The 14,920-nt window shown below is 46.4% G+C and overlaps 1 long non-coding RNA gene across 4 annotated transcripts in view; it reads right to left on the bottom strand.

Moving 5' to 3' along the window:
• The window catches only part of LOC137519666 (uncharacterized), a 187,603-nt gene that overhangs the window by 86,242 nt on the left and 86,441 nt on the right, over window positions 1–14,920 (bottom strand). For 3 of the 4 annotated variants that reach the window (XR_011021071.1, XR_011021070.1, XR_011021069.1), the window contains exon 5: window positions 9,544–9,584. The exons of the other annotated variant lie outside the window; for it this stretch is intronic. This is a non-coding gene — a long non-coding RNA (uncharacterized lncRNA). The remainder of the gene's footprint in view (window positions 1–9,543; window positions 9,585–14,920) is intronic. 4 annotated transcript variants of the gene reach the window in all.

Here is a 14,920-nt window from a genome sequence, read left to right as displayed (position 1 = left end):
GTGCATAACCCTAAGCCCCCCCCCCCCCCCGCGATGCCTAAATCTAACCCCCCCCCCCCCCCCCCAGTGGTGCCCAACCCTAAGAACCCCCGATGGTGACTAAACCTAACCCTCCCTGGTGGTGCCTAAGCCTAACCCTAAATCCTCTCCTAAAGCTAACCCCCTCCCCTTTTGCAAAAGCCTGATATGCAGCTATGAAGGTAAATTTCAGCGCCCAAGGGAACCCAGTTAGCAACAAGTAGGCTCAGCGTCCACTATGCATTGTTGCAATTTAGTTATCCACATTTCTTTTTCTATAAGCCTGTCCATAGAAATTAACCCCTCTTGCCACTAGTCGGGCACCTCCAGACATCGAAATTTACCTTCATAGCCGCATATCGTGGCTATTTTAAAAGCTAAGATTTGTGTGGCAAAGGAAAATTCGGCGCCTGCGGCCGGAGGTGCCAGGTAGCAACCACCGTCATGCACCAAAGGTTCCTTATAATGCCGCAAAATGCGGCTTTTATTATAGGCGCCTATGGCGGTGCCATTTTTATTGAGAGGGCTCCTGCACCCCCTTCTACCTGCTTCGGGAACCAAGGGCCTAGTGGGTATCAAGGCCAAGGGCCACACAGCTGATAACTCCTTTGATCCTTCACCCATGTCAAGCTACTACAAAGACAAGGATGGGGAATTCAAACCTATTAACTTGCCTTAGGCCCAATTTTATAATACTTCTCTGGTCTTTACACACAAGTCGGTGCATTGTACCTTTTTACTGAATTTCAACCAGAGTTCCTCTTTAAGTAAACAAGAGATCAGGATTTAGTTGGTTGCTGTGGCCTGGGCACAGATGTTTCTTAGAATCTGTATTAACTACGACCAGGTGAGCCATAGATATGAAGTGAGAGTTTATTCTGTGGCGTATCACCTTTCTGTCCCAGTCCTCATATCTCTCTCACGTGTTTCATCGAGTTCACACTCTCTTCAAGAGCTGGCAGGATTTACACTAAGCTTACAGGAATATGATATGCATGAAAATGGTTTATCATACTTTCCTGTGTAACCTGAGATTGTTAATTTAACATTTAAACACGCTGGACAAAAGCCTCTTCACACTCAGTGCACTGGGAGAGGAATGCTGGGACATTTCTGTTTATGTAAAGAAGTAACAGCCGAGTCATGCTTTCAGTATTACACCCAAACCTGGCTTCCCAAAGATGATAAAGAGTAATGAACTGATATAAAAGATTAATATCACATCTCATAGGTTTGAGCAGTGGCGTAGCTACTTATCCATGGCCCCCAGTGCATATATTACACTGGGGCCAGGGCCTAGGGTACCACAGGAAGAAGGGCACCAAAGCAGCAGGCTAAAGTGGTGCAGCATTTGCAAGCTTGCAAATGCTGCAAAGCAGGGAGATCAGGCAAGCGCCTGACTGCAGTACTCTGCTGCTAGCTGCCTGTGCAGCAGCCACCTTGCTCTCTGTGCATGTTTGCATTGTGGCTGGCGGCTATGGACTTGGGCAGCAATGGAGACAGAAAGGAAGAGGACGCTTCTGCACTGGAAACGAGCGGAGAAATGAGTGACACTGATGGCTGCTGCAGTGTGAAGGCAAGCTGGCTACCTATACTACAAGGTGGGGGGGGGGGGGGGGTAGGAAAAGGAGGGATTAAGGGAGTCATCTGGCTACCTATAATGGAGGGAAAGGGGGAGGGGCCATCTGGCTACATATACTAGAGGGAAGGGGAGGGGTCATCTGGCTACCTATACTGGAGGGAAAGGGGGAGGAGTCATCTGGCTAGCTATCTTGGGGGGGGTATCAGGCTACCTATACTAGAGGGAAGGGGTCATCTCGCTACCTATACCGAAGGGGGGCCACTGGTGACAGTGGGGCCCCTCCAAAACACTACATACAATTATTGAATGATGTAGAGACCACCAAAACTGTCTTTCCAAGGACAGCCACTGTGTGAGAGAGGTGTAAGTAGAGAAAAGGGAATAGTTGGTTAATGATAACCAGTATTTGAAGCACATACAGAGGTGATAATACCACTATAGCACCAATAAAGAGCTAATGCAGTAACTGCTGGCAGTGCCAGAAGCTCACTGTGACTGCTGACTGATACCATGACTGCCTATCACTGTTGACAGTGACTAGAAACTATCTGGGACAGTGTCCATGACTGCCAATGACTGCTGACAGTGATTGGAAATTGTCTGACTGCTGAGAGAGACCATGACTGCTTTTAGTGTTGATCTAACACCCAGATGTTTGGGTTCGGGTCGGCTTGGCTGAACATCGTCCAGATTGTTATAATTTAAGTAGGCCTCAGTTATTTGGACTGAGTTAGTCAAAAAGGCTTGATGAGCAGACCTGCCCTTTAAGGGGATTTTCTCTGAAGAGAGAAAATCTGCAGTTCTGTCAGCAGAACTAGAACATACCAAGAAGCTGTTCTGAACAAGGCCGCGGGTCTCTCTGACCTGGGCATGTACCACCACCAGAACAGAAAACATTGGCCATGTTTACAAAACATCCACATTCCTGTAAGTAAAGGAAAGGTGACATTAAATATTAATCGAGTAGGCGTGTAGGATGACACCACGAGTAGGGTCCACCAATAAACTGGTTTAGGGGGTGGCGAAGGTGATGTCATATTTAACTCTTTCCTAGTCGCTATTAAAGGTGGAGGGAGCTATGAGAGCTCACTTCTGCTCTTGACTTTCACGCTAGCTCGCCAGGCTGACTGGGACTTCTAAGCATGTTATTCCTTTCTGTAATCTGATATAATGTATGCTGTACATAGTTAGTCTAGATGTAACATAGAGTAGATACAAGAAGACCTGGGTATCTTCAGTAGGATAGATACTCAAGTAGCTGTAACGCAACATGGAAGTCTGCTTTGCCAGGAGATGAATGTATCTATCTGTATTCCTGTTTCCTGAATAAATAACGTAAACATTGGAAAAAGCCTGAGGAAGTCTATATCCGGTTTGCGGTGTGGAGAGTCAAGTGATCTCACAGTCTGTGAGACGATGGTGTCGAAGCAAGGTGATAAGAACAGGTTCTAACAGTGGTGCTGAAACCCTTCCCTGCCTAGCAAAACAGGCAGACGGGGCCGGGGCCGAAGTAGGTGTTTTCAAGAGATTCCACAGCAAAACAAGCGGAATAGACGGACGCGGACTGTAAAGCTTATCAAGCTGATACTGATAAGCTGGTGTGGGAGCCGAGCACACACGGGCTGCAATTCGTGGAAACCAGCGGCGAACCTCGTGGATGTTAAACTTTGACTGAAAGTGCACATTAGTCATAGCCAAAACCGGGTCGCAGGTGACTGGAAGCTCCGAGGCCGGCTGGCAGCTGCCGCTGGAGATCGATCCGCTGAGCCAGTGTGGGTACACGGAGATAGCGCTCAGTAATTCCAGGGGGTCCACTCAAGGTTCGTGAAGTTGCCACAAGCTGGGCGAATTGGCAGGCCTACGAAGTCCTCTGCTCAGGCAAGTTGGATTTACGTTGTTACGTTGTTATATGGCATTATATGTGTTGTATTTGGGTGTTATAACAAGGAGAGAATGATGTGTTAAGGTGTACAGTCTGTGTTAATTGCAGTGGGGAGGCTGCGTGCTTCATTTTTTTTTGTGTGTTGTTCCTTTTTCTGTGTTGGTTTTGTTTTTTTTTCTCCCCGTCCAGAGACTGGGAGTGATGCCAGCTGTGTTTTCGCTTAGCAGAGAGCTGCCCGCGGAAGAGATAAGGGGGGGCGGCTGTCGAGCAGGTGGAGGGGAGAGAAGAAAGAGAGAGAGGTAGCAGAGTAGACAGGAGAGAAGTAATTTTTTCCTTCGGTGAGCTGGCGTTTTTTCCCGAGCCCGATCAGGGTGTTTTTTTTCCCTCTCTGTCCATAATGGAAAGCGTAGAGAGATAAGTAGGCTTATCTCGTCCCAGTCAGAGCTGCTTCAAAGGCTTTAAATGTCGGTATCTGTTATGTTGTTTAGCCAGCTCGTCTGTTGTTCGTCTCAGTAATAGCGCTGTAATAGTTCTGAGTTATGGCTGAGATAAGCTGCAGATGAGTTGTGGAGAGAGGGGATAGAGGGAGAGAGATTCCTACGTCTCTGGGGATTCGTATGTCTGATTGCAGTTCGGATTACAGCTGAGACGTGGAGGAATGCTGAGGCTGATTTTTGTGCACTGTGGATAGATGCTGTGTGTGACTAGGCATGTTTGTTTGTATTTTGTTCTCTCTCCTAGGTCTATAGGAACGAGAGGCTGCTATGGGAGCAGCCATCTTGGCTGGCAGTCCAGGACTCAAAATGGCGGCAGTGGAGAGAGCCCGCCTCCGTGAGTCATGGCCCCCACACGTCATGGCAGGGGGGAGGAGGGGCTGGGGGGATCCACGTCACGTCAGGCTGTGCTCGCGGCTCCGGGCAGAGCAGCTGAAAGGAAGGGGGGTAGAAATACAGAGACGTTCTCCTGTGTGTCTCGGTTCTCAAAGTATTTCCCCAGAGTTTTTCCCAGAGTCCATGGACAGGAATACCAGAAAAGGAAGTGTTTCCCAGCTCGGTGCAGGGACACACGTAGCAGTGCAGGTCAGGAAAGTGTCTGTACTGTGTTGCTTATGGGATTCTTTCTGTAAGTGGGGCACCTTAATGGGTGGTGCAGCATGAGTTCCCAATAGAGTATAGGGGGGGACAGTGCATCAGGGGGGTGCCGGAGGTGGAAAAAAAGGGAGTTGACCAATACGGGTTTCCGTCGCCGCTGATGCAGAGCGGTAACGTTTTTTCCGTTTTTTGTCGTGGACAGGGCCAGAGCTTGACTGAGGGGTCTATGCTGGGCTGTTTTTTTGTGGGGTTTTTTTTTTGGTTGGTCAAATATGTTTTTTCCAGCTCCTGTCAATTGTAGCACAAAGAACAAGGACTGACAGCAGTTCATGGGGCAATTATACAGATGATAGAATTGCCGTTTACAGAGTGACAGTGTATCAGTACGGTGTTTGCCAGGTGACTACCTCCCAAGTGGGCATTCAGGGATCTGCATACAGGCATGTGACGCTGGTATGCTTAGCCCTGCACCCTGTGTAGTTTAAGTGCAAAGCGCTCCTTCCTGCAGGGAGGCAGCCGTTTTTTTTGTGAAGTCTGGGGGTAGCGGCACGGCAAACATTGATCAGAGGGTACAACACACAGAACTTCTAGCAGAGCTGGTATCGCGATGAAGTTCTAGACAAGTAAATGCGATAATGAGTAAGAGCATTGCAGGCTCACCTGCAAAGCAGCAACAGGTGTGGCATCCGTAATCTGTGCATGCGACGGCCGCGCATGGACAGATAGGGGGGGATGTGGAGTGAGCTGCAATGAGGTGAGAGCTTCCAAAGGGGAAGCGAGCTTCCAAAGGTGAAGTCCGCGGGAGCATATTTTAAAGGTAAGTACTGAGGATAGTACTGAGGTAGGGGGGTGAAGTTTAACTCCAATCTACCAATAAGAGTAAACAGAGTTCATGAGAACCATAAAGCAACGAGATCAATTACGATATATATTGATCAATTTAAAGGGTAAAGAGTACAAGCCGCAGGGCGAATCCCAAATCATTAATAAGAATTGATTTGTTTGTATTTCGATTTCAGGTGTTTGGCAATATGGAATTGAGACAGCTGCAGTGCTGGAAGCAAAGATGGAGATGTCAGTCGGATAAGCGAAAGGTTCCAGATGCCAATCTAAGCTTGGAGGAACACGAGATTCCTGAAATCGGAAAGAGACTAAAACACGAGATTCCTGAAATTGGAAAGAGACTAAACCGCGAGATTCCTGAAATCGGAAAGAGACTAACAAAACTGTCGGAGCAAAGCATAATGCAAAGTGCTAATGTTTTTCTTTCCCAGGGTGGTGCTTTTATAATGAGGAGTACCGTGCTGATGGCGATCCTAGGTTGCCATTTCGTCCTAGGAGAACGAAGAGAGGACATTCTCATGTATAATAAGGGGTTAATGAGAATGCAAGGCCCAAGCATGTTAATGTTGGGTGACAAAGGTACTGATCCTTTCACACCTCCCTCCGCTTGGCACAGATGGACCATGCAGGGACGGAGGAAAAGAGCACTTGTGCCAGGAGAAAGCAAATTTCATGGCACAAGGTGGGTGAAAGGTCTGAAGGGTCAAGTGTGCGGGCAGTGGGAATTTAATGGCAGTGTAAATCTGCTATTGAATGCCACACTCCCAGAATCAATGCACCGATCCAAAGGTTTGTTAAAAGGTACATTGCAGTATAATGGGTACATGCAAAAGTTGGAGTGTGTGATTCAGGGGTACCTTGTCTTGGTTATGCAGAGTGAGATGGTTCCAGATTGGAGAGGAACGAGCAGGAGGCGTCAATTCTCTTACCAGAGAGACGCAGGGGACAACATCACACTCTGGAGCTACCAACAGAGAGTGCCTCTGAAACAACTATACACACGTAAAGGCTGGAAAGCCAAGGGTGGGTGGTTCTCGAAACAAGAAGTAACAATCGAGATCAAGCCACATTTCCAGGTGACAAAGAGGGTGGGGAGAGCAGTCCCGGGGGAGGGAAAGCCAACACAGGGAACCCCATCCACACTACACGGGTCACAACAGGGGACGATATTACACAGTCCCTATGCAGCAGCTTATCCTCATGATAGTTGGGTAAGTGAAGAGGTACTCTTAATCGAAAGATTGCAGAGAGTACAGTCTTCCCGACCTCAGGTACATATTGTGCCTCAGGACGTAAGGGGGGAAGAGGTCCAATCCGGACAGCTGGGGACATATTTTGTCAGCGAGAGATTGGACAAGGGGAGGTATAGTAACTTTTCTGGAGAAGGATCTTTTGCATGGCATCTTCGAGATGTTTGGGTGAACAAATGGAAACGGTGCAACATTCCTTTAGGCACCGCCACTTCCTTAGTTCCCACCTCAGCACATGTCTTACACCAGGACCTGAGAGGTCAACCTTTTTTGGTGCTAGACGGGGAGGTGAAGCAAGTAGAGTTGTCCTCATGCGGGCAATTCTTGCAGAAGTATCTGCGTTGGCCGGGGCAAGCCAAATTTAGTGAAGAAGCCTGCGGGTTCAATAACGCAGACTGCGAGGCTACCATTCAAAAGATCCACCCTGAAGCCAAACCAATAGTTCCGGTGGCTGAAGGAAGGGTTTGGTTTTTTTAACATAAGGTCTAGTGATACATTCAAGGTATATTCTCATAATTGTTCCGATAAGGGGGAGTTTTCCAAGGGGAACATATTGTGTGAGTGGAGATCCCATATGGATCCTGTCATCCAGGCTGGATGACGTTGTTTCTCAAATTGTTAAGAGAACTCTAAAGGTCAAAGTTTCACGAGTAGTTCCCGTCCTGAAAGAGAACACGACATGGGACAAAGGGGAACAGGGTTTGATCCAAGACGGCCACATGTTGTTACAAAGGTTAAACAAACAGTACACTAAGTTAGAGGTAAGATTTCACCATGATACAGGTGATCTTAACGAGGTAGAACACAAAAATGAGCAGGTGAGTTCCAGTCTGCCCTGGTGGACAAAGGTTCCGGTGATGTTCCAGGGACACTCGGACGGGGCATCTGCAGTTCCAAAGTTCTTTCTACACCCACTGGTCGTCTGGATGGGGATGACAACTTTAGGCATCGTTATCCAGGTGAGGTTGCGGGTTAAAATTACGTAAAATAAATTAACCTGGTCCAGAGATTGGTGCCTCATAAACAATCTCCGGAACCAATAGTTTAAATTAAGGGATATACAGGGTTACGGGTATAGGTTTAGTAGTACCTAGGAGCTGATTGTATAAAGGCGCTCTTTTAGAAGGCACCTGGCACTGCTCCGTTTTGTAACAACCAAACGAGTTTCACTTTTCTGTGGTCATGCAAGTTTGTGAGTGATACGCAAGTGACGCAAATGCTGAGCATGTGGTGTTGAGGGACTTAGAAGTAGGGCTTTCCCAGAGAGCCTGGTTACAGGAAGACCAAGAGGTCTTGCTCTCTCTCTTCCAGGGGTAACCACCGAGAGCAGAGAAGTTGTGTGAGCACGAACATCGAAAAGTGAAACATAAACGAAAGAAACCAGGTACTGGGAGGTTCAGACGCTGGGATCTGCGGGTCAAGCCGTTTTAGGGGGGATTGTTATAATTTAAGTAGGCCTCAGTTATTTGGACTGAGTTAGTCAAAAAGGCTTGATGAGCAGACCTGCCCTTTAAGGGGATTTTCTCTGAAGAGAGAAAATCTGCAGTTCTGTCAGCAGAACTAGAACATACCAAGAAGCTGTTCTGAACAAGGCCGCGGGTCTCTCTGACCTGGGCATGTACCACCACCAGAACAGAAAACATTGGCCATGTTTACAAAACATCCACATTCCTGTAAGTAAAGGAAAGGTGACATTAAATATTAATCGAGTAGGCGTGTAGGATGACACCACGAGTAGGGTCCACCAATAAACTGGTTTAGGGGGTGGCGAAGGTGATGTCATATTTAACTCTTTCCTAGTCGCTATTAAAGGTGGAGGGAGCTATGAGAGCTCACTTCTGCTCTTGACTTTCACGCTAGCTCGCCAGGCTGACTGGGACTTCTAAGCATGTTATTCCTTTCTGTAATCTGATATAATGTATGCTGTACATAGTTAGTCTAGATGTAACATAGAGTAGATACAAGAAGACCTGGGTATCTTCAGTAGGATAGATACTCAAGTAGCTGTAACGCAACATGGAAGTCTGCTTTGCCAGGAGATGAATGTATCTATCTGTATTCCTGTTTCCTGAATAAATAACGTAAACATTGGAAAAAGCCTGAGGAAGTCTATATCCGGTTTGCGGTGTGGAGAGTCAAGTGATCTCACAGTCTGTGAGACGATGGTGTCGAAGCAAGGTGATAAGAACAGGTTCTAACACAGATGTTTGGTATATTCGGCCGAACACCGAACCCTATTGAAGTCTATGGGGACCCGAGCCATGGGGGGCCACAGAGCTGGAGGGATAGCGGGCAGGAAGGGGGTATTGGGCCTAGCGGCGGGGAGGGGAGATGAACCCTCCCCTCCCTCACCTGGGTCCCCCGACCTCCACTCCCCTCCAGATTTAAAGTTAAGTAGCATTCGCTACTATTAAGAGGTAACGGGCGGGGATCACTCACCTCTTCCGCGTTCCAGCGTGCGCTCCACTGACGTCACTACCTGCAACGCCGTCCACTTACAATACAGTGGGCACTTAGAAGTTTTAAACTTTTATAGCTGTAATTTGCTTATCAGTGAGGTTTCTATATTCTTAACAAGGTACCAACAAGACAGAAACTGTCACTTGAATGCCTGAAAATTAACTCTTTCAGGCAGCAAAATAAAAAAAGAAAAACAACCTGGTTACTAATGTTTTGCACCGTACATACACATGTTTATCTCATCATGTGACATGTCGCCTTGGGTACATTTTAAGTACAACTAAACTAAATCTTTTTTTCTTACCTCTAGTTATAAGGTGGTTAGTTACTTAGTTACAGCATGTCAGGGTTCATCTAAGTTAACTCAGCTTATGCTACTTTTCATTTGCAAATTGTTGGATTAATTCTCTTATTTACCTTTTCAAAGCTTCTCTTCCTCTCAACAATGTGGATATGAGCTGTAAAAAAAAAACAACTTAATTCTCTACAGGAAGTGCCCAATCTTTACCTGCTTGTAGTTCATGCAAACTTTTGAGCTACTCATACAGGCGTGACACTGACTACAGTAGAGCATTTGTGACCTCACAGACCAGTCCCAAATCTATTGTAGGCACTGGACTCAAAAACTGCAACCTGTTGACTATTCCCTGCACCTGTATGGATAGATAAGCCATCCTCACTGCCATTATTCCCAGAGATCAAAGCTCCTTTAGCCAGAAGAACTGGAAGTAGAGGGAGAAAATGACAGACAAAGTTGTCCATCAGTTCAAAAAGTAAATATACCTGAAGCAGCCTTTGTCTTATAGCTGCAGTCCATAGAGGCATTCTTTCACTTTAACAAGGCCAGAGGAAGACATTCATTCCCTCTTTATTATGCTGACGTATCTGCAGCATTCATGTGTTTTAAACCTTGAATAATTTTTTTTTTATTCCCTAATCTCCAAACAAGTGTTATCCTGTCCACAGGTCAGTTTTGTTACAAAGGCCAATTAGTGGTGTTACCTTAGCCTGAAGCAAAAGCCAAGTAATAGTGGGCCTAGCCCCCTCAAGATGTGATGAATAGCCTGTGGAACTGTAATTTGAAAGGGGGACCTTTGAAGCATTTACCTTACATGGGAGTCTATTGTCATTGCTGGCTGTTTGATCTTAAAATAATTTACTTAATGATCTCACCGTGGGAGCAATTGGCCAAGCGAGATTAGGTTGTAAGGCCTAATGGACATGGGAAAAGTTAAAATACCTCAGAGTGAGGTATGCAATGTGATGAAACTTGGGAGTGTTTGCAAAGAATGAATGGAATGACCAAATAAGATGCAAATGGTGCTTTTAAGCATGCATGTAATTCCTGCTCATACCATGTTTACTACATGGGATTAGCTGATTTAAGGCTTAATATTGTGCTCTGAACTGAATCTCGCAGACTAAGATACATGATCGCTGATATACAAGAATGCTAATGCTGGGTCAGTTCACCAATTTCAGTTTGTCATTTCCTTGCTGGTAACAGGTCTTGTCTTGTTAATTAAACAGTTGACTGGTGGGAAAGTTGTAGCATTCACAAAACTGATCGGCAAGGCAGCATACAGGAGATGACAGCAGCCCAGTTCTGCTAGCAGTCAAGTGCTCTGCGCAGTAGGTGATTGAAACACCACCCTGAACATTAAAGAGAATCTGTACTCTGAAATTCTTACAATAAAAAGCATACCATTCTATTCATTATGTGCTCCTGGTCCCCTCTGTGCTGTTTCTGCCATTCTCTGCTGCAAACCTGGCTTGTAATTGCCAGTTTTAGGCAGTGTTTACAAACAAACTAACCAGCTTCTAATAGGCTCAGCTAAGCAGAGTGTGTTAGTCACACAGAGCCTGCAGGGGGTGTGTACAGCTTCTAGCTAATCACAAGCAGCCCTGCACATTCCAGTCTGACTGCCTCAGCCTGACTGTGCCGACTATAGAGAGAAGATTAGATCATATAACAGAGATAACACAGCTACTGTGCAATTAGGAAAAGCTGCAGTAAGCCAGACCACATTAGAAAAGGCATAGGAACTTATAGCATAGAAGAAATAAAGATAAACAATTTGTTACAGAGTCTCTTTAAGTCTATCACTTTAAGGCTAGTTTCACAGTGGCTGTGGCAGGAATGCAACGCAATGGATCAGAAAAGCAGCACTGCACGTTACCCGTGCCTTGCTTCAGATACAGTGAAGCATACAGTCAATGAAATGTATGCCTCACTGTTGCTGTTGAAGTGGACCTAAACTCCTGCACAGGATGAAATAAAAAAAAACTCCTGCACAGGATAGAAGGAAAACATAGATACACCCACCCTGTATATATTTAGAGAGTTTAGCCTTACTAATTTCCACTCATCTGTGACTAATTACAAGTTGTAATTTTATCCCTCCGCTATGTCAGGTGACTGCAATGTCAGAGAAACTTATTTGAAAGCACAGAACGTTAGCAATACGTCTGTTTCCATAAAAGCAGGAAGTAGATACACTTCAGATTTATTGCAATATTTGTATCAGCTGTAACAAAGAAATGTTTTTCTTTAAAGGTTATTATGCTGTTGCTTATCTTTTAGAGCAGAAAATAAGTTCAGAGTTCAGGTCAGTTTAAACATGCACATTTTGGACAGTTCATGGAGTTCTCCTTTAACCTGCTGGGCGGTCTGGACGAGCTCAGCTCGTCCAGTACCGCCGGAGCCTGCCGCTCAGGCCCTGCTGGGCCGATTTGGCTCAAATAAAAAGCAGCACACGCAGCCGGCACTTTGCCAGCCGCGTGTGCTGCCTGATCCCTGCCGCTCTGCGGCGATCCGCCGCGAGCAGCAGCGAAAGAGGGTCCCCCCAGCCGCCTGAGCCCAGCGTAGCCGGAACAAAAAGTTCCGGCCAGCGCTAAGGGCTGGATCGGAGGCGGCTGACGTCAGGACGTCGGCTGACGTCGATGACGTCACTCCGCTCGTCGCTATGGCGACGATGTAAGCAAAACAAGGAAGGCCGCTCATTGCGGCCTTCCTTGTTTATTCTGGGCGCCGGAGGCGATCGGAAGAACGCCTCCGGAGCGCCCTCTAGTGGGCTTTCATGCAGCCAACTTTCAGTTGGCTGCATGAAATAGTTTTTTTTTTATTAAAAAAAAACCCTCCCGCAGCCTGCCTGGCGATCTTAATAGAACGCCAGGCAGGTTAAAGAGTAACTGTCGGGCATGAAATAAAAAATCAGTTCTTTATTTTTATCTGGTAAACAAGTAATAAGGATGCTAACCAGGCAATCCAAAAGTTAAAATCACTATTACGTTTCTTGTTGATAAATGATCATTCCCCAGTTTACTTGACCTTGATTTGGTACACACAAAATTTGGTACACAAAAAGGAAGTTGCAGGGCATGCTGGGTTGTCTTTTTTTTGCTTCTGTACTTCCCCTCAGACTTATCTAATGCAGTATGATTGGCTGAAGCCTCTTTCCCTCCTGTGTTCCCCTCCCACACCTCTGTTCCTCTCTGATTGCCCAATATTTCTCATGCTGAGACAATGCACTTTCTATAGTGAAGGGCGGGCAAATCAGGCAGAGGAGACTAAGGGAGGAAATTACATCAAAATTGGCTTCAAAATAGCCACACTTAAAATGGGAAATGCTAAGAAGGATTTTCTCTTTTTTTTACTGTAGAAAAATCACTAAAATCAAAATTTGGACAGTGCAATACATATGTTATGTAAGTAGAGCACGTATTTAACTACTTATATATGTGAGTTTTTTCTTGTTTTTTTTTTAGATAGTATGGCTGACAGTTCCTCTTTAAGCTGTTCACAATAATATCTACATCTGAAATCTTATGCATAAGTTAGCAGCAGTGCATGCTGGGTAAGGCTCCTTTACCACTTAAAGCTAATGTGACCCCATATTTAAATAAAAAAAAGTCAGATATCCACCTAAGGAGAGGGAAGGCTCAGTCCTAATGAGCCTTCCCTCTCCTCTCCCGGTGCCCTCGGTGCTGCGCTGGCTCCCCATTCGCATCCGCCGCCGCGGGGAATTCGGAAGTCTTCGTGAGCCGAGTCCTCCTGAAGACAGGCGGCGCACACGCGAGTACGTCATAGAGGACGCTCGCACACGCGCAATAAAGAAACCTGGTATAAAACCAGGACACATTGAGACCTCTTGGGGCTCGTCGTCCAGCGATAGACGAACCACCTAGGAGAAAAGTGGTCGCAAATGATGGCACTACAGGTAAGTCAAGGAGAAGGGTGAAGAGTAGAGAAGAGAAGGTGAGAGAAGAAGAAAGGAAAGGAAGAGAACCAGAAGGAGAAAGAGGGTAATCTCGCCCTATAGCATTCTCAATACAGAACTATCCATGGCTGAGTGTTCCAGTTGAATCCAGGGGTCCCATGTGCGCTCAAATTTTTTGAGGGTGTCTTTTAGGATGCTAGTTAGTTTTTCATTGATCATGAAGAGGTTGAGTCTAGATCTGACTTCGCTGATAGTAACCGATGGCTTTTTCCAATTAGCAGCAATGGACATAATGGCTGCCAGGAAGACAAAAGAAGCTAATTTATTTTGGGATGTGGTCAATGATTCTACTTTTTCCAGTAGAAGAGCCTGCCAAGGGTCTTTAAGGATGGTTTTGTGAAACATTGCCGAGAGTAATCGATAGGCTTGGCACCAAAATCTAGTGAGCCGTGGGCTCCATACGTGTAGCACCATATGTGTAGCATGTCTCCCACAGTCCTACAACCACGGAAGCAGAAGGGGTTGGCAGAAGGAAACACCTTAGCTACTCTGGCGGGGACTAAGTACCACCGTGTCATAACTCTATAAGCCGCTTCAACTGCGTGCAAATTGGAAGAACATCTGGATACCCTACTCCAAATGTTCAGCCAATTCTCCCCCTCTTTTGTGCCTGGAAGGTCTGCTTCCCACTTAGTGGTGTAGGCGTGAGTAATAGAGCGGGTAGGGCCGGTAAGAAAGGTGTAGATTATAGAGATGAGCCCTTTGGAGTCAGGCCGGTGAAGGCAAATGTTTTCGTATGGGGTGGTGTTGTACGGGGGGTCTGTATGTTGGATTAGGGATTGTATCCAGTGTTTGATTTGCATATAACGGAAGAATTCCCTGGCAGGTGCCTGAAAATTCTCCTGTAGGGTGGGCCAGGAGTAAACCCCCCTAGGGGTGAGAAAGTGTGTGACTGTATTAAGGCCTTTCTCATCCCACCATCTAAAGGCTGTTGGATTTTCATAACCCGGGGTGAACAGGGGATTATTAGTCAGTGGCGATAGTGGGAGGTGGGAGGACAGAAGGTTAGCCGAATATCGGACCGAATCCCAGACCTGAAGGCTATGCTGCATAGGAGGGCTAAGGGAAGAAGGTCTCAATTTGTGAGGTAACCAAAGAAGGGTGCCTGGGAGTTGAGGTGCGCTGTCGGGTATTTCGAGAAAGACCCATAATGGGGTGTCCCGGGTTTGGAATAATCTAGTAAGTTGAGTAATGGTTGCTGCTTGGTAATAGGAGCTGATCTGTGGGACCCCAAGGCCACCGTCTAATTTATGCGCACAGAGGGTAGTTTTGTTAATTCTACGGTGTTTACGGCCCCAAATAAAGGATTGTATTCTGCTCTGGAGGATGCGCAGGTAATGATTGGGTACTTTAATGGGAAGGGTGCGGAAGAAGTAGAGAAGTTTGGGGAGAAAGGTCATCTTGATGGAGTTGATCCTGCCCAGCCAAGAAAGGGGGAGCGAGGACCAAGTGTCTATAAGCGATGAAAGGGATTTTAATAGGGGAGGGTAATTGGCCGCAAAGAGGGAAGCATA

Source organism: Hyperolius riggenbachi, chromosome 5, assembly GCF_040937935.1.
Source record: "Hyperolius riggenbachi isolate aHypRig1 chromosome 5, aHypRig1.pri, whole genome shotgun sequence".
Lineage (NCBI taxonomy): Eukaryota > Metazoa > Chordata > Amphibia > Anura > Hyperoliidae > Hyperolius > Hyperolius riggenbachi.
This window is presented reverse-complemented; position numbering and strand designations above follow the sequence as displayed.